Source organism: Balaenoptera musculus, chromosome 10 (genome assembly GCF_009873245.2).
Source record: "Balaenoptera musculus isolate JJ_BM4_2016_0621 chromosome 10, mBalMus1.pri.v3, whole genome shotgun sequence".
NCBI lineage: Eukaryota > Metazoa > Chordata > Mammalia > Artiodactyla > Balaenopteridae > Balaenoptera > Balaenoptera musculus.
This window is the reverse complement of record NC_045794.1, coordinates 73,315,042-73,336,285: the sequence shown is the minus strand read 5'-3', so window position 1 is coordinate 73,336,285 and position 21,244 is coordinate 73,315,042. Positions and strand designations below refer to the sequence as shown.

The 21,244-nt window shown below is 39.6% G+C and overlaps 1 pseudogene; it reads left to right on the top strand.

The window, feature by feature from the left end:
• The first annotated feature begins 673 nt into the window (after positions 1-673).
• Positions 674-15,483, top strand: LOC118902801 (annotated as a pseudogene).
• The last annotated feature ends 5,761 nt before the right edge of the window (positions 15,484-21,244 follow it).

Genomic DNA, 21,244 nt, shown 5'->3' with positions numbered 1-21,244 from the left:
TGAGGAGGTAGTATTTGAGTTGTCTTTTATTTATTTATTTTATTTATTTATTTTTATATTTATTTTTGGCTGTGTTGGGTCTTCGTTTCTGTGCGAGGGCTTTCTCTAGTTGCGGCAAGCGGGGGCCACTCTTCATCGCGGTGCGCGGTCCTCTCACTATCGCGGCCTCTCTTGTTGTGGAGCACAGGCTCCAGACGCGCAGGCTCAGTAATTGTGGCTCACGGGCCCAGTTGCTCCACGGCATGTGGGATCTTCCCAGACCAGGGCTCAAACCCGTGTCCCCTGCATTGGTAGGCAGATTCTCAACCACTGCGCCACCAGGGAAGCCCCCCCCCCCCACTGCAGTTTTTAACTCTCAGAGTTGTCCACACTGAGTCTCCAGAAACTGGTCATTCACAGTTCAAGTTCTCCTGCCCCAGCACTGGCTGGTTCCCCTGACGGCGTCTGCTCCAGAGCCTTTGCCCCCGACAGCCGTGATTCCCTGTGTTTGCCTCTCTCTCCAATCCTGGGGGCAGCCTTTTGCTCTCTGTCCTCCACTCTCTTACAGATACAAGAAGAGTTGTTAATTTTTCAGTCTATTGAGCTTTTTTACTTGTTGTTAGGACAGAATGATGACTTCCAAGCTCCTTACATGCAGAACCAGAAAATGGAAGTCTTACTTCTATATGCCTGAATGTTGACTATTGAAGTTCATGGTAGCAGAATGAAGGGCTACAGGGTTAAACTCAAGGTAAGCATTTTCCTCCAGTTAAAGGTGCCAGGGAAGTTATTTCTGGGTAAAGGGGAGGAGGCAGTAGAAACTGTTAGTGAAGTGAAGCATTTGGGTTCATATGGATTATAAGTTGTGAAATACACAGATAGTTGAGAGTTGTCTGAACTTGAAATCTGACTCCAGTTGTGATTTGCTTCTTGGGGGCGACTGAAATAGGCAATGAGAGTGACCCACTGAAAGAATTAAGAAAAGTTAACTTTTGATATTTCCATTAAGCAGAATTTTTTTCTCCCATAGCTGAATCCTTAGGAGTTGGGCAATTCTTTCTGATAATGAATGTTTTCCCTACTGCTGGTTACATCCTTATAGCATGTGTTGGCTTGTGTTCTCTGGTGATGTAAGTGTCGGGGAAAGGTCATTAGCTGTGGAAGCTAAAGACCACAGATATTTCCCCTCATCCCTGTCAATTTTTTAGATGTTCATCTCAGTGTTCTGGGAGGCCCAGTAGGAAGTTCTGGGAAATAATTCTGGGACAAAAGAAGTTTTAAACAATGCCCATTTCAAACACCAGAACACTGTAAATAAACCAAGCCTCCCGTTTACTTCCCTTTTAGCCATAAATACATCTCTTCCTCTTCTGGATCTTACTGGTTCCCTCTTATAGGACCTCAAGCCTGCAGCATCCTTGGCAGATTTAGTTTATCTCCATTCTTCATCTAGTCTTTCCTCAGTCATCTGGCCTTTCTATTGCTCTCTCTTTTTTTTTTTTTAACATCTTTATTGGAGTATAATTGCTTTACAATGGTGTGTTAGTTTCTGCTTTATAACAAAGTGAATCAGTTATACATATACATATGTTCCCATATCTCTTCCCTCTTTCATCTCTCTCCCTCCCACCCTCCCTATCCCACCCCTCTAGGTGGTCACAAAGCACCTATTGCTCTCTTGATCCCGAAAACTTAGCCTCTGTGCACCAGTGCCAAACTGAATCTTGGCGATAGAGTTTTGGGTGAAGTAGAAAAGAATAGCTTTACTGCTTTGCCAGGCAAAGGGGGACACAGCAGGCTCATGTCTCTCAAAACTGTGTGTCCCAATCTGGGAGGATTTGGTGAGGAGTGTTATAGCAATAGTTCAAGGGTGCGTTGCCAATAATGATTAGGGTGTGTGCAGGGCCTGCACTCATTTAATCTGGCCTCAGGGGGTCTCTTGAAGAGCTTCTCTGGTCCTTTAATCTGTAATGAAGAATGCTAACATCTTCCATTGTTGGGGGTTTTAGTTCTGTAAAGAGAGCTCAATGATATTTTTATGTGTATCTCTTGAGCCGGCACCAGAACCCTGCCCCAAGGCTGCACTATTGTTTCTTGGCTGCTCCTCCCTTGTCTCTGCCTCCCCTCCTTCCCTGATTAGCAACTGTTTGAATCTGCCCTTTGGAACTCAGGGGAGGTCATAGAGGCTGGAGTCTATTCCCTACAAACAAGAAACAGGGGACACGGAAAGGCTTCTGTGCCCAGGAGCCCCACAAGGTCCTGCTCAGTTTCACTCTTAGGCTATACACTCCTTCCTGCAATTGCTTGAGCAACAGACATCTGAATTTTAATGGGCATACTTGTTGATTTTCATGTGCACTGGTATTTAAGAACTACCATCTTAATCTATTGATTGTACTTTCTTAATATATTCATTCCCTTCTCTATAAAAGATAGAAGCAGGAATCTATATTGGTTAAGAACAAGAACGCTGGAGCTCTGACATTTAGTAGCTGGGCCAGTTCCTTAAACTCTGTGCTTCCATCTCTTTATCTGTAAAATGAGAATAATAGGAGTACCTCGTCCACAGAGGCTAATAAGAAAGATTAAATGAGTAAATATGTGTAAAGTATTTAGAAGACTGTCTTGCATACAACCAGCTATTATATTGCATAACAACTATTATCATTACTGAATCCTTCCTATCAACATTGAAAGCTATGCAAGACTCTCCTATTATCCTCTGTAGACCCTTTATCTCTCTCTTTCTGTAGTCACAATAATATCACCTTCCCTTTTTTATTATTTCCTCCACCAGATCCTGTTCCCTTTCCCCAGCAGGGCTTTAGTACCAGATAAGATGCTTTTCTCAGCTCCACCCTTTAACCTAGTTATTTTCTACTCATTCTTCCATTGTCAGCTCACTGGTCCCTTTTGCAGGGAACCTTCAGACTAAGCAAATACCCCTGTTATGTGCTTTAAAATCCTTCATAGCATTTATCACAATCGTAATTTTATATTTATGTGTACAACTATTTGACTAATGTCTGTCTCCTCAACTAGACTGAAAGCTCCAAAAGATGTGGGATTCTGTGAATATTTCCATAAATGTTTCCCCAATGCTGAGCACTGGGCCTGGCACATAGTAGGTTCTCATAGGTCTTTGGTACATAAGTGATGAACAAATATGAATGTACATAAAAATCCTAAGGAGAGAGACAAGGTGGGGCTGCTGGTAAGTACTTCACCATTATTTAAAGAGTCTATCTTTGATATAAGACAGACCTGAGGACCAGTCTTCACTCTGCCATGTGCCAGCTATGTAATCTTGGGCAAGATTCTTAACTTTTCAAGGGGCTCCCTTTCCTCATCTATAAAATGGCCATACCACTCTAGGGAAGTACTGTGTCTACCGTACAGAGTTGTTATGGGGATTAAAGAGAAAATACATGCATAGGGCTTACCACAATGCTTGGGCCAAAGCAAATGCCCTATAAATGTTCATTATGATGCAATGATAATGACCTTCCTCCTGTTAACAAAACTCCCTAGAGGTCCCCAGTCTTTCCAGTGGCTAATTTCAACCATGCAATCCTTAAGTGATCTATTATGCATTTCCCATCCCATCTTTACTCACAGCAAGGAGACTGCGATGCCTTGGATATCTCCTGCACAAACTGGTCAGAGTTTGCTCTACCCTTTGCCTACTCTAGCTGTCTGTCACTGCTTCGACCTGCTCAGCTTGCCAGGTATTTTTTTCTGCTGCTAACACCAAGGCATGCACCTCTATGCACATTCATCAATTGCCAGGGCCTTTGCCAGAACTACTCTGTCATCTTCAGTGCCACTTCCTTTCCTTAGCAGGGTTGGGCTCCCTGTTTCCTTTACTGCAGTTGGCAGAATAGAAAAAGGAATGAAGCCTGACCCCCTCGGAGTGAGATGAGTGATCTGTGAGGCACAGCTTTTCTAATGCGTCCTTTGTCCTTTGTGCTTTGAGGTTTCCTCTCTCTAGGGCATGCCTCCGAGGGCCCAGGCAAGTAATGTCATGATCTTCCCGGAGATCCTAGATGATGGCTCTGTCTCCCTACATCAGTGAGGTTGGGGGCAGTGAGAGTGATAGGAAGGAGTGTCAACCCTAGGAAGCTTGGAGCAACTATTGTGCAAGCTCCCTTTCAACTCTAGGACATGCACCTTTTGTCTCTCCCCCCAAACCCTAGGCCAACTTTCTCCCATGAAGAAAATCCTTCTTCCTCTTACGAAGTAGTCTTGCCCTGGTCCAAGGGCATTTGCAGATCAACCAGGGCCATTCAGAGGGGCCCTGAGCAGTTTTAAAGTTCTAAGATGCCCCCATTTTATACAATAATTTTTATGTTATATTTTTTATTTTCACACTAAGGAACATTTGGTTCATCCCTTCCCTTCACACCTTATCCACAACACTCTTCTTTCCATTTATTTGGTGAGGGTTTTTTTGTTTTTTGGTTTTTTTGTTTTGTTTTGTTTTTTGCAGTAGCAATGGGAATGGGTAGGGCAGGTAGATTACATGCTCTTTTGCTTCTCTGAAGTGGCCTTGAAAAAGTTTGAAAATCACAATTTGAGGAACACATCAGGGAGGAAAATTCACTCTTGCCAGACCTCCCGTGAGGAATAAATAGAAATAGAAATAGTCAAATGATCAGTGTTCTACCTAAATTTTGTTAGTCTTTTCCCAAGGTAAAGTGCGTACAATTATTTTTTACAGGATGCTTTGCTGATTTTTCTTTCAAGGACAAAAGATTTGTAGTCTGAGCAGCTGGATCACTTCCTCCCACTATTTTGTCCTTGGAGACATTTGGCCCATTAAAAGGAGCCCACGGATTCCATTTCAACAGATGCATCTCACATTTATTCAGGATATAAGTGATAGGGTGACTCATTGTGCTGCTAATACAATTACAGTCTTTGTTGTTTAAGAATCATATCTTGATTCCATATAGGCAAAGAGATTTATCATTATACTCTGTTGTAAGGAAAGACTAAAAGGACAATATATGTGTAACATTGTCAGAGAAAGTGGAATGTTCCTACTTGAGAATAAAATGAACAGTTTGTCATTTGATTCACAGCCTTAGGTGAATGCACATAGAATGTGGGCTTTCTGAAATTCAGTATAAAGTCAGGGACTCCTGGGTTTGTAACACTGGGAAACCTATAATGAGGTGCTCTGGGTAGCTGGCTGTTGAGAAATAAAAAAGAGAGAAAGAACTCTTATTCACTTTCTTATATGTTTTGTACCAATTCTATCTCTATGTGAGTAAAATGCAAGTACTGGCAAGTACAGTATTTGAATTTTACTTTTGATCACTTTTGGACAAACATGTACATACATTTAAATTTTCCAAAGCAAATTTTTGAAAAAGCTTTATTATTAAGACGATTCTGTTTCTCCTTCAACAATGTCTGTCCCTTCCCTTTCTTTCTTCCACTACTTTTAGCTCCCAGTTTCTGTAGGGGTTCTTGAGGCAGCAGGAAGAGTGAATACAGCTGCCTACTCTTCCTCAAACTACTTTCCTGGGGCCCAAAATTTCATTCAGGAAGTGAAAGAAACAAGGTACCTACCTGACCGAGGTGGGAGGGGGGGGCGGTCTTGTCACTGATAAGCAGGAAAAACATCCTTGTGATTTTTCTCTAAGGTCTGAATTTAGAAGTAATTTAAGCAGATGAGGGCTTGAATCTCAGCTCTGCTATTTACCAGTTGGGTGACCCAGAGCAGATTATCCTAACTCGTAGTGAGAAATAGTTTACATCAAATGGCGTCAAGGTTCTACTCTCCTTAGAGGATCATCAAAGGATTCTGAATGATGTCACACTGACTGGTGCATACTTAGTACACAGTAAATGTTAGCTATTCTTTTTCTTTTAATTATTACACTCTCAGGACTAATTGGTAGCCAAATGCATGAGAGTTATGGACTATTTTGGAAGCCAGCTCCAGTTAACCGAGTGAGAAAAGAGGTGGAATATAGTTTTTGACATATGACCTATTATTTGATCTCTGGTGGGCTAGTTAACCTCAAATCCGAGGAACTATATACCAATCATAGGACTGGGTTTTGATTACGGTTATATTAACCATGATTTGATTCAACAATGAACAGACAATAAGAGCATGTCATAGGTTAAAGGAATTAGGAAGAAGTAAGAGAATTCTTGACTTAAGATAGGCAAAATGTTGATATTTTGTGCTCAAGAGGCAGTGTTATATAACAGAAAGCCATATGCTTTGGAACTAGAGAGAGATGGGTTCAGATTCCAACTCTAAGAGGTACCAGTTGTGTAAATTTAAGGAAAATGTTTCCTTTTTTTTTTTTTTTTTCCTATAATATGTGGATAAGCGTACTTACTTTGGAGTATCAGAAAGATTGAATGGGTAACTCATTTTAAAGTACTTATTAATACCATGCTAGTCATATAGTAATTTCTCAAAAAATGTTAGTGCTTTTTTTTCTCCCTGTTCTCACATCTTTAATGATGCATAAAGCTATGATTTGACACTAACTCTAAATTTAGCTCATACTCTGTCCTAAAGAGCGTTTTCTCTGCTGGCTCATGATCTGATTTGCTCATTTCCTGAGAAGCCGTCTCTCCTTGCTGGCTTTGTCCACTCAAGCTTGACACAGCCCATCTTAACTAAGTGTTAGAAGAAGGCGGATTTTTGTCTCAGATGAATTTCTAATCGATGACATATAATTCTACCTAGAATTGCATTGGCTGGGGAATGTCTCTTCAGCTACACCATGTAGGTGAACCTTTATGTATATATTACCAGTAACAGCCACTTGGGATTTATTTTTCTTTTTGAAAGTAGACAAAGCATAAATCATGAATTAATAAAATACTCTGACAGTGAAGTTGCTTCTGCATCTGACTAAGGGAATTAATTCTCCATAGCTATGACTGAAAGAAATCAGATTACAGTTTCAACAAACTAGTAAACTTTGGTTGTTTCTTTCTTTCCCTCTCAGTTTGATGTTCTGGTGATTTTGTATTACAATCCACAGTCCTGGTGCCTGCTTTTAAAATGAAGTTTTATTAGTACACAGCTGCACCCATTCATTGATGTATTGTCCATAGCTGCCTTCAGGCTACAAGGTAGAGGTGAGTAGTTGCACAGAGAATAAACCATGTGTGTCCCCCAAAGCTGAAAGTATTTACTATCTGGCCTTTTACAAGAAAAGTTTGCTGACACTTGTTGTAAAGAATTTGAAAACTATTTATGTGTTAACCTATGCTTGGGCTCTCTTTAGATGGAACCTGGGGCATAGGGTGAATAGTTTCTAGAATAGGACACAGTAGGTCTGTGACAAATGTCAACTGAATTAAATATCTAAAAAGCATTAGTGCTGAAAAAATGTTAGTAGCAATTCTTAGCATAACGACATAAATTTTTACTCTTCTCTGCTTGTTTAATTGGTTCTCACTGAACACAGAAGAGTGATCTCTATTGTTAAAGAAAGGTTTGGCATCATTGAAAATGAACACTCTCATGAATCCAGTTGAGGCGAAGGAAGGGTGAAAACTTCATAACTAGAGGTCGCTGAGCTCCACCCAACTGTCTGGTGAATTCCCATGGTGTCAGGCCATTATGAAGCCTTGCTCATGAATGGAAGGCCATTTTTAAATTTTTCCTGCTAGTAAACCTTCAACACGAAGCCTTCCTGCCTTTTCTCTATCCAAACATCTCATTTTCCCCAGGAGTAGCGTGACTCGGTCCAGTCCCTCTCACAATGTTGTGGCAAAGAAATGGAAAAACTATTCAAGTTGAAAAATTACACCAACTGGTAAAATTTAGTTGGCTCAGTACACTTAAAATGTCATGCATTTGTAGCTTCAATGAACGACTTTATTTATCCAGAAGGAGCTCCAACCTCTGGTCTAATGGGGCTTTGGTGGCTAACTCTATCCAGCCAGAGCTGTATGTTGACTCTCTGTGTTCAGTTGACCCTCCCCCGAGCCTGGGAGTGTGGGAACCAGTACCTGGGCAGAGCTGAGCCTAGACCACCCACTCATTTCACAGAGCCCATTGAACGGTTATCATATGATGCTATGTTACTCCTCCTGTTGACCTTGCCCTGAATGGCTGTGTGTCGAATTACTAATTATCCCTGCAGCTTTGCTACGTAAATGCCAGTTAATTTCCACCTCCACTTTTGGAAGCCACACTGCTCAGACAGAGCCACTGCAATAACCTCAGGAGCTAGCTGTTTCTTGCAAGGCAGTGGGATGCCATCTACCACCACTGTAACCATTACCACCAAGAAATGTTTTCTTAAGTACACAACAATAGCTAAACACCAGAAAAAAAAAAAAAAGAAAAAGAAAGAAAGAAAAGAAAAAAAAAGCCTTGCATTCACTATTCAGCTCTGGACCATTCTCATGCTTCAGTTTCATGCCTGGTCGACACTGGACACTTGCCTGTGCTGTATGGAAATAACAAGTCACCATCTGGGGGTTTCATCATCTTACTCAGAGGCAGGCGTGTCTCTAAGGATTATGCTTTGCCTACTTGGCACGGAAATCCTGCTTTAGCTTCAGTGATTAGCAAATGTAGGGACTGATTTCCCTCAGTCTAGACCCCAAAGACTAGCCCAGACAGACACAGGAATTCCCATGAAAACCCTCTAGGCTGCAGGCCATGATTTACCTTCTGTTGTAATATTCTTGCTAGGATATTGCTAGTAAGGTTTTGCAAATCTTTCGGTTTAAATTGACCCATTAATCTGGGATTACAAAGTGCTCAAATCATGATCCTATTTGAAGAAGATAACTCAGGAGCACTGTAGGTCACACAGGAGTGGGCAGTGGGCGCGGGTTGGAAGAACAGTTAGGAGGCCGATGATCATTGTTTTGATTTAAGCATTATTTTCTAAGTTAAAATTATTTGTAGCCATCAGAAAATAATGGACTACATGGATCTCTCACATATGGCTAAATTCAAAGGGCTTTGATTTTAAAATAAGAACCCGGATTTAATTGATTCTTTCATCAATCAACACTAAAATCAAGGCAAGGGTCTTAACCTAAGTAGTGTTTGTTGTTTTATTGGGTGTTTTTATTGGTGAATTTCCTAGTTGGCTTTCCAATTACTGATGTGTAGTTACCTACACCAAGAAATAAACAAAAAGATGCTTATTTTTATGAATACAAAGGGCAGTATTACTTTATTCATTTCTTCTTTAAACATTTATTGGGCTTCTGCCACATACCCGGCACTGTGCTAGGTGCTGGAAATACAACAATGAGAAAAATTACATTCCGTTCCTCCCTCATGAGGTGATAGTACCTCTTGAGACATGATCAATTAGAATAGATGTAAATTCACACATTTAGCAACTAAAAACATAAAAACTTTACAAATGACTGTTGAGTGACACCATTTCCTCTACATTAAGACACCAATTTTTTCTAGTTTATTACCATTCAGCAAAACTTATTTTTTTCTATCAATGTCTTTTAATTAGGAAGATAACTCTACTTTTTGGGGAAAATGGAAAACTTTGGAATATTTTTCTGTTTGGAAATACATTTCCCATCATTAGTTTTTATTTCAAAACTCTTCTATTATGATTGACGTTATACTTTCTCCCAACCTATCTTTCTGGCCTTATCTTTCATTATTCCCCCTTCCTGCTCAATGCTCTAGTCAAACCAAGCAGCTTCTCTTCTACTAAGATGCCCGACCTTTTCCCATCTCCCTATCTTTGCTCACCATGTCTCCTTTGCCTGAGATGCCCTTCCTCCACCTACCAACATCTCCACTTACCTAATCCTACTCAGTTCCAAGAGCCAGCCTCTATGCCATCTCCTTTATGAAGATGTGCCTGCAGAAGAGGGAGTTAAGCTTTCTGTTCTCCTCTGAACAATTAGAGCACTTTTTACTTCTCAGCAATAATGCAGGGCCAATAACATGTGTGTATATTTCTCTTCTTTTCTATTGGCGTGTCAGCTTACAGAAAGCAGGAATAATACCTTACTTTTATTACATTGCTTATAAAAACTTTTAATTTATTTATATATTGTAATAGGTGATTATAATTACATGTAATATAATTCTATTACATGTGATTATAATAATATATACTTATTATAATAATATAATATATAATTATACAATTACAATTATATTTTTATTTGTAATAAATAAGTTTTATTACCTCAATTATCCATGAAGATATGGCACAAATATTTCTTGAGAACTTCCTATGTGTCAAGTTCCATGCAAGGCTCTGGAGATATAGATACCCTTACACCCCATCTTACTGGTGGGCATTAAATACATGGATGCTATAAATATGGTATTTGTGTGATACCAAATTAATGCTCAAATACTCTTCAAATCTCGCCCAATTCTTGACCTGTGTTGGAGTAGAGGTCCCAGAGGCCATGGGGAATTAATTTTTTTAGGGGTTTACACTCTCTGACAGTGCTTATTTTTAGTGGTATCTGACTCTTTATATACCTTGCATCATGAAAATTTGGTTAGGTCAACACTGGATCACCAGGAGAGAAGAGCTGGGCAACTCTTCAAACTAGCAGCTGCAATTTGTAATCAGGCCCAGGGGTGTAGCTTCTGCTATTGTCCAGGCTCTAACTGCCTTTTTCAGTCATGCAGTAGAGTGGCAAAGTTGGAAAAGTATAGGCTGCTTTGGTGTTAGACTTGCCTTTAGTATAGACACAGCTTCACCCATAACTAGAGGGAAAACTTTGGGGGGTGCCTACTTCATCTATAAAATAAGATAGTAATACCCTCCTCAGTGAAGATAAGTAAAACATGTAAACTCTAGTGTCCATAACTATGTCCATAAACTAGGTATGGTCTGTAGGCCAAATCTGACCTGCTGCTTGTTTTACAAATAAAGTTTTATTGGAACACAGGGACACCAATTTATTATGTATTTTCTATGTGTCTGCGTAACATAGGCAGCACTGAATAGTCACAATCAAGACGGTATGGCTCATGAAGCCTAAAATATTTACCATCTGGCCTTTTATAGACAAAGTTTGCTGATTCCTGGACTAGAACACAGCCCTACACCTGGAAGATAGTCAATAAATATTAATTGTCATAATTATTCTCTTTTTCACCAGACCTAATCTGGGTGAGAGTGGAAAAGAAAGGCTGGAGAAGAGTTGGCAGGAGAGGGACTAGGGTGGCTAATTTTCTCTTTCCATTTATTGGAAATTCAAATTGGAATTGAACTTGAGTCTGGGACTGAAACTTAATAGAGACCTGAAGAAGTAAAATTTCTTTCTTTTTTTCTTTTCCTTATTGAATACTGTCCAAAACTTTTTCTGGACAGTTTTCTGGTCCCAAAACTTTTTCTTTCCTCTTGGAAAGCACTATATGTCACTGTTGAAGTTAATAGTTTGCTCTTAATAATGGTTATCATTGGTAGAGATCATGGAAATCTTCCATCAGAGCATAGCACTGCCATTCCAGGCAGTTTTTGCCTGTGTTGGTATTGATTTCAATTAAAACAAGTTATCTGAATCACTGGGCTTCCTGTTGGCTGCACTCATTGCCCAGTGATGCAAATGGAAAGCCTGTTTCAAACCTATGATATCTGGTTACTTACAACAAGGCCCAGGGAGCTGGGGTATAAACAAACCTCAAGCACCAATCGGTGTAGAAGGAAATGATCTTCATTTGCCCTACATGATGTCATCCATCTTGAGCCTGACAATTTTCTAACAATTATTGACTGTGAGGCCAGGCAAATCTTACGAATTCATCTTACTCCTTATCAGGGCAGGTAGTCAAGCGTATCCCAAAACATTTGATTTGGTTCAATTCCTTGTGTACATATCCTTTCCTTCTCTCTCTCTCTCTCTTTTTTTCCCCTCCATTATGTCAATCTCTGTGGGAGGAGTTTGTGTGTTTGCACAAAGCATAGCATGATGGTGTTCTGTGTCTGCGCATTTATTCTGTGGGTGAGCATTTGAAAGCCTTTTCTCTTCTACTTGTTAGCTTACAAATAGCATAATCCAGTGATCAGACACCTTCATTTCACATAATGATTCAGCAATTTGTGTCAGAATGGTTCTTTATAATAGGAAAACAGACCATCATTTCCAAAGATACATGGCACATGAGGCCAAATGTATAGAACATGTTGTAATTTGTGCTTTTGTAAATTCACATATTTAAATCATTGCTTTTAAGGCTTGTGTACTAGATCAAGTCACCTAGCTAGAAAGTGAGCCTAAGTCACTGTGGAACAGATTGACTGTTTTTTTCCCAAATTGCCTTCTTTCGGTCACATAGCTAGACGATATTTCCTAGCCTCCTTTGCAGTTAGATGCAGCCTTGTGTCAGAGTTGTGGTCACTGAATGAGGTAGAAGGGATATACACCTTTTTCAGGCCTAGGCCATAAAATCCTCCAAAATGCAATCCTCTAATCTCTTTACCGATCTTATAGCTGAATAGAGAGGACTCCAAGGACATACAGGAGGGAGATGTGGCAAGACGGAAGGGGCCTGGGTTCCTGAATGTGAATGTGGAGCAGATCTCCTAGCCCCACTCCTTGCCATCACCAACCCATATTGCACCGTGATGAGATCTTTTGTGCCACTCTTACCATCACCCCACACAGGACTGTGAAGAGAACAAGCAAACATTTACTGTAAGTCACTGAGCTTTGGGGTTGTCTGTTACAAGAGTGCGTCTAGCCTGACTAATGTACTGGCTGTCATTCTTCTGTATAGCATTGTTAATTTTTAGTCATCATCTTCACAAATGCAATAACTTTCATGACATTCTATTTTGCTGTATTGTACGAAATAGATGATATGCTATAAAGGTGTTTAGAAGTGTGAAGATGTGTGGGCATATTCATTGAAAATAAAAAGGCTCTTATGTAGTTTTTCCTCCACAACTTTCCTGTGCTGGAGGTAACTTGTTCAATGTCAAGGTAACAATAAGGGCTTGATGTCTTAGTTTCATTTTGTAAGCAGAACTTTTTTTTGTAGAAATACCTGTTTTCCCTGGGTGGGTCCATTACTCTATATTAATTGAGCCAACTGTATATGAAATATCAAGCTAAATTATTGGGGAGAAAATGGCAAACTATATTTTGTCTTTGTTGGGCTGAACATTTATTTGTGTCTTAGAGGGAAGTGAGTATGGCTTTAAGGAGGAAAGGATGAGGAAGTAATTTTGCAGATGAGGAATCTGCAAAAGGTTTAGTGTTACTCTGTGATTTTCCTCTGTCACTGGCTGGCCTGATCCAGGTGAGGCGGCAGGTTTAGGCTTGATCACAGCGTGAGAATTTTGCAGAGCATAGTATCAGACCTAGGATGGACACACACATGAGCAAGAAGCAAAGCGCTATTGTTAAAACCAGGAAGATGTTGGGAACTTTTGTTTCTGTTACTTATCCCAAGCTGACTGATGCTTGGGGGCTCAGAGAGTTTAGCTAACTTAACCTAAGCTCATAGACTAATAAGTTGTGGAGCCAGGATTTGAATCCAGGAAGCCTAATTCCAGAACCTGTGCATATAACCACTCTTGTGTAGGAGGAAGAATTTCCTGGACTTTGTGTGTAGAGTAGACTGGAATAGGGAGAGGCCAGAGACAAGGAGCCTATTTAGGAAGACTCTAAATATGAAGTTATAGGAATCTGGAAGAGGGTGCATAGTTAGGGACTCTGATTTACATAGAGTAGCTGCCTCACAAACAACACTTGAAAAGGTGAATGAGTGAGTTTTTCTCACTACAGGTGCCAGTAAGTGCTGCTGTCACCACCACATTCTGGGTAGTCATTTTCTTTACTGTACTTCTTTGCTTTACCCACACATCATTGCTGGCAGAGTCACTGAGTCACAGCTTCCCTGAGGATGATCACCGCCCCCCACCAATGGCTCAGCCTGCACTCTCCAAACAGATGGAGGGCACCCTGCCCTTCTGCTAAATCCTCAGTCAGCACTGTCCCAGCTCTTTATTGCCTTTTCCCATCCTTTCCTTTGCGGGTTCAGCGCTGTTAACTGAAATTTAATTCACTCTTCCTTCATGCTGCTTATAACGTCCCAGCAGAAAGTCTCTTCTCTGATAAGTCCTCTTGCCCTTTCTCTAACCCTTTCTTTTGCATTTTGTGCTAAGGATGGCATAGGGGGTTATTAAAAGATAAAAAGAGTCTCTCTTCAGTTTCACAAATGCAATTCTTTTCTGATTTGGTGATATTTAGAACCTGGGAACATTAGCCTACATTCCCAGTCTGTGCTCCCCGCTGCCTAAATCCTCATGCTAGAAAAGCAGTCAGCAAACTTCAAACCCATGATTGCTCTAAGTGGGTCTAAGCAAGTCCCATATTTCATTGGCAGTTGGAAATGGAGAAGAACAAAGGAAGGAAAGGAAAAGTGGTAGGACAAAGGGAATGGGGTGAAGAAGAAAGAGGAAAGTGTGGAGAAAGCTTGTTTGTACTAAAAGCATGCATTCTTATCTTCAAGATGTCCATTTAATGCCATTTTTTTTTCTTATGTGGTAGAAGCTGATGTCACCTTCTGGGGATAAAATGGTAGGATATCTTTGAAAGTAATTTTTACAGGAATGAATAATTTTGCAAAATTTCTGACACAGGTTTATATAACCAAGATGAATTTTTTTAAAAAAGGATGGTTTAATGTGAAAAATCTATTTCTGGTAGGTATTATGCCTCTCATAATGTGGTCATCTTTTAAATGACAATAATTAAAGTGCAGTGGGGCTGCGCATGAGTGGTAGCCAGCAGCATTGGAAAGATGGGAAAGGAAGAGCAAAAAAAAAAACACGATCACTTTGGTTCCAGAAAACCTCCTAAAAAGAGGAAGGCGTATCAGGCCCTCAAAGCCACCCAAGAGAAGCAGGCACTTTTGCAAGAAAAGGAGCAGAGGAAATGAAAAGAGCTCCAGTTTAAGTGACTAGAATGGTTCCTAAATGATTCCTGGCAGCAACTACATGACAGGGTGCACCTTAGATGGTTAGAAGGGAAACCCCATGGCTTGAAAGTGCCAGATAAACCTTTCTTGGCCTTTGTTGTAGGCATCCAAAGGGTTAATGTGGTGAGTTTACTGGTGCAGAGTATCACTGGAAAACTTTGCCTAAGTAAGATTTTCAGTGGTATCTTTGTGAAAGTAAACCCTCATACCATAAAAATGCTTTGGTATAGTGGACTCTTATGTGGCCTGGGGACTTTCCAAATCTAAAGTCTGTTCGGGAACTCAGCTTGAAACACGGACAAGCTAAGGCCAAGAATAAAATCATCCCTCTGACAGACAGCACAGTGATTGAGGAGCACCTGGGGAAGTTTGGTGTCATTTGCTTGGAAGACTTCATTCATGAAATTGCCTTCCCAGGGAAGAATTTTCAGGCGATCTCAGGGTTCTTGCACCCTTTCCAACTCTCAGTGGCCCATCACACTACCAAGAATAGGGTGGGCTTCCTCAAGGAAGTGGGCTCACCTGGTTATGGAGGCACACAAATCAATCAGCTCATCCAGCAGCTGAACTAAACTTGGAATCTCTGAAAGTACAAGTGCATTGGAAGAATGTGTTTTTGTTTTATGTAATTGTTACCCAGTATCTTCAAAGAAGGTTGTTTTCTGCTATATCCTCAGAAACTGGAGGGGAAGTGTCAGGGAAAAGATGGCAATGTTCACAGCAGGCACTTTTCATCCCACCCCAGTTCCAAGGAAAAGTTCCTATGTATTTTCCACATTAGCCACCATGCACCTCTGAAACCAGCAAAGGACTCATGCCATGGAGGAGGGAGTCCTGTTTTGTCATATCTTCTTTCCTGAGCTTTAATGTTGGTGAATGAATACCCAAGCATGAATACAAGACAGCAGTGGACCAAGCCCAGGGGCCTACTTGAACGTGGGGATTCCCACGGCCTTGCTTTGGGAAGAACTTGAAATACAATTAGAAAGAAGTGCACACACATATATAAATTATGACAATTAACCTGGAACAAATATTCAGGAAGGCTGAAGTGAAGTCTATGAAATCATGAAGGGTGTAGCTTCATAATAAACAATAGCTCAGTTTCATAGATGTTTACTTAGTTTATGGATTTCAACTCATGTACTAAGCCCTGAGAATACAGAGATAAAAGAGACACAGTCCTGCAGTGAACTGGGGACTCATACAGTAATTCATGTAGAACAGAGGTAGTGGTGGGCTTCCTAAATGATGTGAAGGATGTAGTAAGTCTTGAGTGAGTAGATCTTCAGAAGAAAACATTGCAGTCAGAAGAAAGGAAGGGCCTCTGAGGAACGATGAGGATTGTTCAGAATTGATAGAGCTTAAAACGTGAAGCAGAGAGTGATGGGCAGTGACAGTGGAGAAGTAAGAACACCTTGCTACTTTTACATGGCAATTAGGACATTTAAGGATTATATTATTCCATGGAAACGCTCACGTTCCAGTGGTGCTGGGAAAACTGAATAACTACATGTAAAAGAATGAAACTAGAACATTATCTAATACCATATACAAAAGTAAACTCAAAATGGATTAAAGACCTAAATGTAAGACTGGATACTATAAAGCTCTTCGAGGAAAACATAGGCAGGTACCTCTCTGACATAAATTGCAGCAATATTTTTTTGGATCTGCTCCTAGAGTAATGGAAATAAAAACAGAAATAAACAAATGGGACCTAATTAAATTTAAAACCTTTTACACAGCAAAGGAAACCAAAAACTAAACAAAAAGACAACCTACGGAATGGGAGAAAATATTTGCAAATGATGCAACTGACAAGGGATTAATTTCCAAAATATACAAACAGCTCATATAGCTCAATATAAAAAGAAAAAAAACCCAATCAAAAAATGGGCAAAAGACCTAAATAGGCATTTTTCCAAAGAAGATATATAGATGGCCAACAGGCACATGAAAAGATGCTCAACATCACTAATTACTGGAGAAATGCAAATCAAAACCACAATGAGCTATCACTTTACACTGGTCAGAATGGCCATCATCAAAATGTCTACAAGTAATAAATGCTGGAGAGGGTGTGGAGGAAAGGGAACCCCCCTACACCGTTGGTGGGAATGTAAATTAGTGCAGCCACTATGGAGAACAGTACAAAGGATCCTTTAAAAAACTAAAAATAGAGTTACCATATGATCCAGCAATCCCATTTCTGGGCATATATCTGGAGAAAACTCTAACCGGAAAAGATACATGCACCACAATGTTCATAGCAGCACTATTTACAATAGCTTAGACATGGAAGCAATTTAAATGTCCACAAATAGATGAATGGGTAAAGAAGATGTGTATATTCCAACATACAATGGAATATCACTCATAAAAAAGAATGAAATAATGCTATTTGCAGCAACATGGATGGACCTAGAGATTATCACACCAAGTGAAGTAAGTCAGACAGAGAAAGACAAAATCAGATAAGATCACTTATATGTGGAATATAAAAAAATGATACAATTGAACTCATTTACAAAACAGAAATAGACTCACAGACATAGAAAACAAACTTATGGTCACCAAAGGGGAAAGGGGGGAGAGGAATAAATTTGGAATTTGGAATTAACAGATATACACTACTATATATAAAATAGATAAACAACAAGAACCTACTGTATAGCACAGGGAACTATATTTAGTATCTTGTAATAACCTACAATGGAAAAGAAGCTGAGAGAGAATAAATATACATATGTATAACTGAATCACTTTTCTGTACACCTGAAACAGTGTAATTCAACTATATATCAATTAAAAAAATTTTTAATGAATAAGATCAATAAAAAAATAATATTTCAGATAAAACCCTAGAAGATTAATAATAAATTATCTGCATGTTATAGCACATGTTTGATGCCATTCTCAGCATATGGTTATTTCCTATATTCTTACATATAAATGGTGTGAGTCTTGCTCATTTAAATACTTAACTATGTGTGCAGTATGTGTACATCAGAAAACACAAGAGATGTATCAGAGTAGTATATATTTAAGTATTAACTACAGGGCACAAAAACAGTTTCTTATGAATTCAAAGGAAGGAGAAAACCTTTGTAGGTTGAGTGACACCCTGTGGTTCTTCTTCCTCTTTTTACTCCTTTTCCCCTCTTCCCTTTCTTTCTTTCCTTCCACAATTATGTACTGGTCTCTGTGTGCCAGGATGTATGCCAAGAACTGGGAATATAGTGGTTAGCAGAAATAGGTGGCTATCAGACAATTCTCCCCCAAACATAATTATAATAATAATGTGTTCTCAAGAAAGCATACTCCATAAAAGGGCATAAACAAGGCTGAATGCCACAAAGGAAATCTTCCTGAAGAGTTTGTTAAACTGACACCTGAAGCATAATGAGAAGACAGAACGGATTCCTGAAGGAGGAGTAGGTGTGGACAGATGGTGAGGAGCAGGGGAGGACATGTGAGCCTCGCTAAATGAAGTGACGAAAGACAAGGACAGGAAGACTCCCAAAGGACGGCTCAGAGAATTCATCTGATCCATAATGAGAACATCAGTTGCGACACTATTCCTTCTTCAATTACTCTATATGAAAACCTTTTCTGACACCATTAAAATCCATCCTTTCTTCATATCCTACTTTTTATTTTAGTGGTTTCTGTAGGACTTACAGGCTTTCTATTTTTTCTTTTCTCATGTTCCTTTGTCAGGTCATTAATTTAGACCACATTCATTTAGAACTCATTTCGACACAATTTAGTTCAAAAAAGATTGCTGTATACTTGGAAGAAACACAAATACATTTCTTTCCATTTCTTCTGTATTTTATCTTTTAATTCAGATATATCTCACATCAAATTAGGCTGCACTGAAGCTCCTGAAACAACTTTGACCTTTTTAATATGGCAATTTCCATGGCAGCCCTTTCTGATCACCATTGCAAGTGTGGCTATAAGACTTTCTTACTGGGTGCCTTGGCTAGTTGGGGCCAAGGATTTGGACATAACCTTGTTGCTACTGCTGGCAGCTATCCAGGCCCAAATATCTTGATGCTGGTATTTCTCCCCTTCTATATTTAACAGATGGGCTTATTGAACTTCCTTCAGTGCTCAGTAGCCAATGATCAGGAAGCTGAATATGATAGGCCTGGGGTGAATCATAACAGCTATTCTGAGGTTGCAGGATTCTTCCTTGCCCAAACCCAAGACACAACTTTGTTGGGAAAAATCACAAAGCCGAGATTACTGATTGAGAACTCAGAAACCTCAAGCAGGCACTCAGAGCTGCTCAGGAATCAAATTATGTTTCTCCATCTCTGTGGGATGACTGTACCATATCATCTCCTTTTTCCTCAAACGTCCCACACATCCTCCTCCTACTTATGACCCAGACTCATATACTTCATTGAGAAAATAGAAGTCATTGAAAATGAACTCATCTTCCCACCACAAAACCTGTCAATTTGGTGCATTTGCATCCCAATTCTCCTTCCTCCACAATGAAGGAAGTGCTCCTCCTCTAAAAAGAAAGGATATTTTTCTACTTTCGCTCTGGATCCCACTACCTCTTGCGTTATCAAAGACTTTGCTCCTTGAGTTATTCATGCTTTCCCTCAGCAGTAACATCTCACTGTTCATTTAATTATCCCCTTTATCATACAAGCATGCTGTACTATTTCCTCCTAAGACTTTTTTTTTCACATAACCATACATACTGTTTCAGTTCCTGCCTTATTTTCTGTTCTCCTTTGAACCAAACTCCAAATATATAACTGAACAAACTGTTTCTACCTCCTCATCTTTCTTCCACTCTTCAACCCAGTCCAATGTGCTTCTACATCTCTTCTACCTGGAACCCCCTCTGGTAAGGTCAACAACAACCTTCAGGTTGTCAAATCCAGTGAACTTCTTCCCTGCTCATCTTCCTTGGCTTCTCAGCAATATTTGTCAAAGTTGACATTCTACTTGCTTGAAGCATGCTTATCTCTTGGTTTCCAGGATCATTTTCCTAATTTCCTACTACTTCTCAATCTTCTCTGTCGGGTTCTCTTCTTAAATGTTGGCATTTCTCAGAGGTTGTCCTAGGTCTTTATCTTATCTTTTGTCTAAATTTTTCTTCTTACTTATATCATTCATTTCCACTGTTTTAAATTTTATGTGTTGAGTTGTGGTAACTTATTTCTTGCTTCTTCATTTGTATAAATTATGAACGTCACATATGCAAATGCCCCAAGCAGAACACTGAACTCCTTTTTTCTCGTTTGACTTAAGCAACTCTTTATCCAGTTGATCAAGATGAAACTGAAGAGCCATTCTTTTTCTTTTTAAAAATTTGAGGTGAAAAGCACATAACATAAAATGAACAATTTTAAAGTGAAAAATTCAGTACTTACTATGACTTAGCCACTGTTCTATTGGTTTCCCATGAAATAATTCATTTAAACCTCAAAACGGTGCAGTAGATACTATTATTATTGCTCTTTGCAGGTGAGGAAACAAAGCAATTTGCTCAAGGTCACCAGCGAATACACGGTTGAGCCAAGAGCTGAGCTTCAGGAATGTCTCATTAGCCTGTTCTCTGATTGTTATATTAGATTGTCTAAATCACATCATGTCTTTCTCCTTCTAAAAGTTGTTAAATGGTTTCCCATTCTACTAACAATATGCATCATGACCTAGAGGCCCTGCATGAGCTGGCCTTTGACTATCTTTCCACCCTCATCCTACCCCTCTCCCCGTCACTCACTCTTCTCAGTGACTTCTTCCCTCAGGCATTTGAACACACTGAATTTCCTCCTGCCTTCAGGGTCTACACACATCCTCCTCCCTCAGCTGAAAACATCCATTCCTCCTTCCATCTTTCATGTCTCAGCTTAAATGACAACTTCTCTGGGTGCCTATTTCTGCAGTAAATATCCTTTCCTGTGATTCATCTCTCTTTTTCTTTTTTAATGCTCAAAGCTGTTATTTCAACTTGTAATTATGGTGTTTTTTATTGCTTTGTTTGGTTGGTTTTTGCCTGTTAAACCTCTAGAATATAAGCCTCTTGAGGTCAAGGACTATGTTTCATTTATTTGTTTGTCCTTGTTATAAATATTATACCCCCTGAATTTTTCACAGTTCCTGGTACAGGTTGGATTAATGAATGAATGGCTCCAATTCTATATTTTATGTAGGGAAAAATTAGTTGAATTACCTAGATTTTTATTTTGGTCTTTGAGTAGTTCTGTATCCCTTCCTCCTGTCTTCTCACCGCCTACTCAGTGGAGAAAAGAAAAAGAAACTGCCCTCATTTCCAGATGTTGCTAAATAATTTTCAAC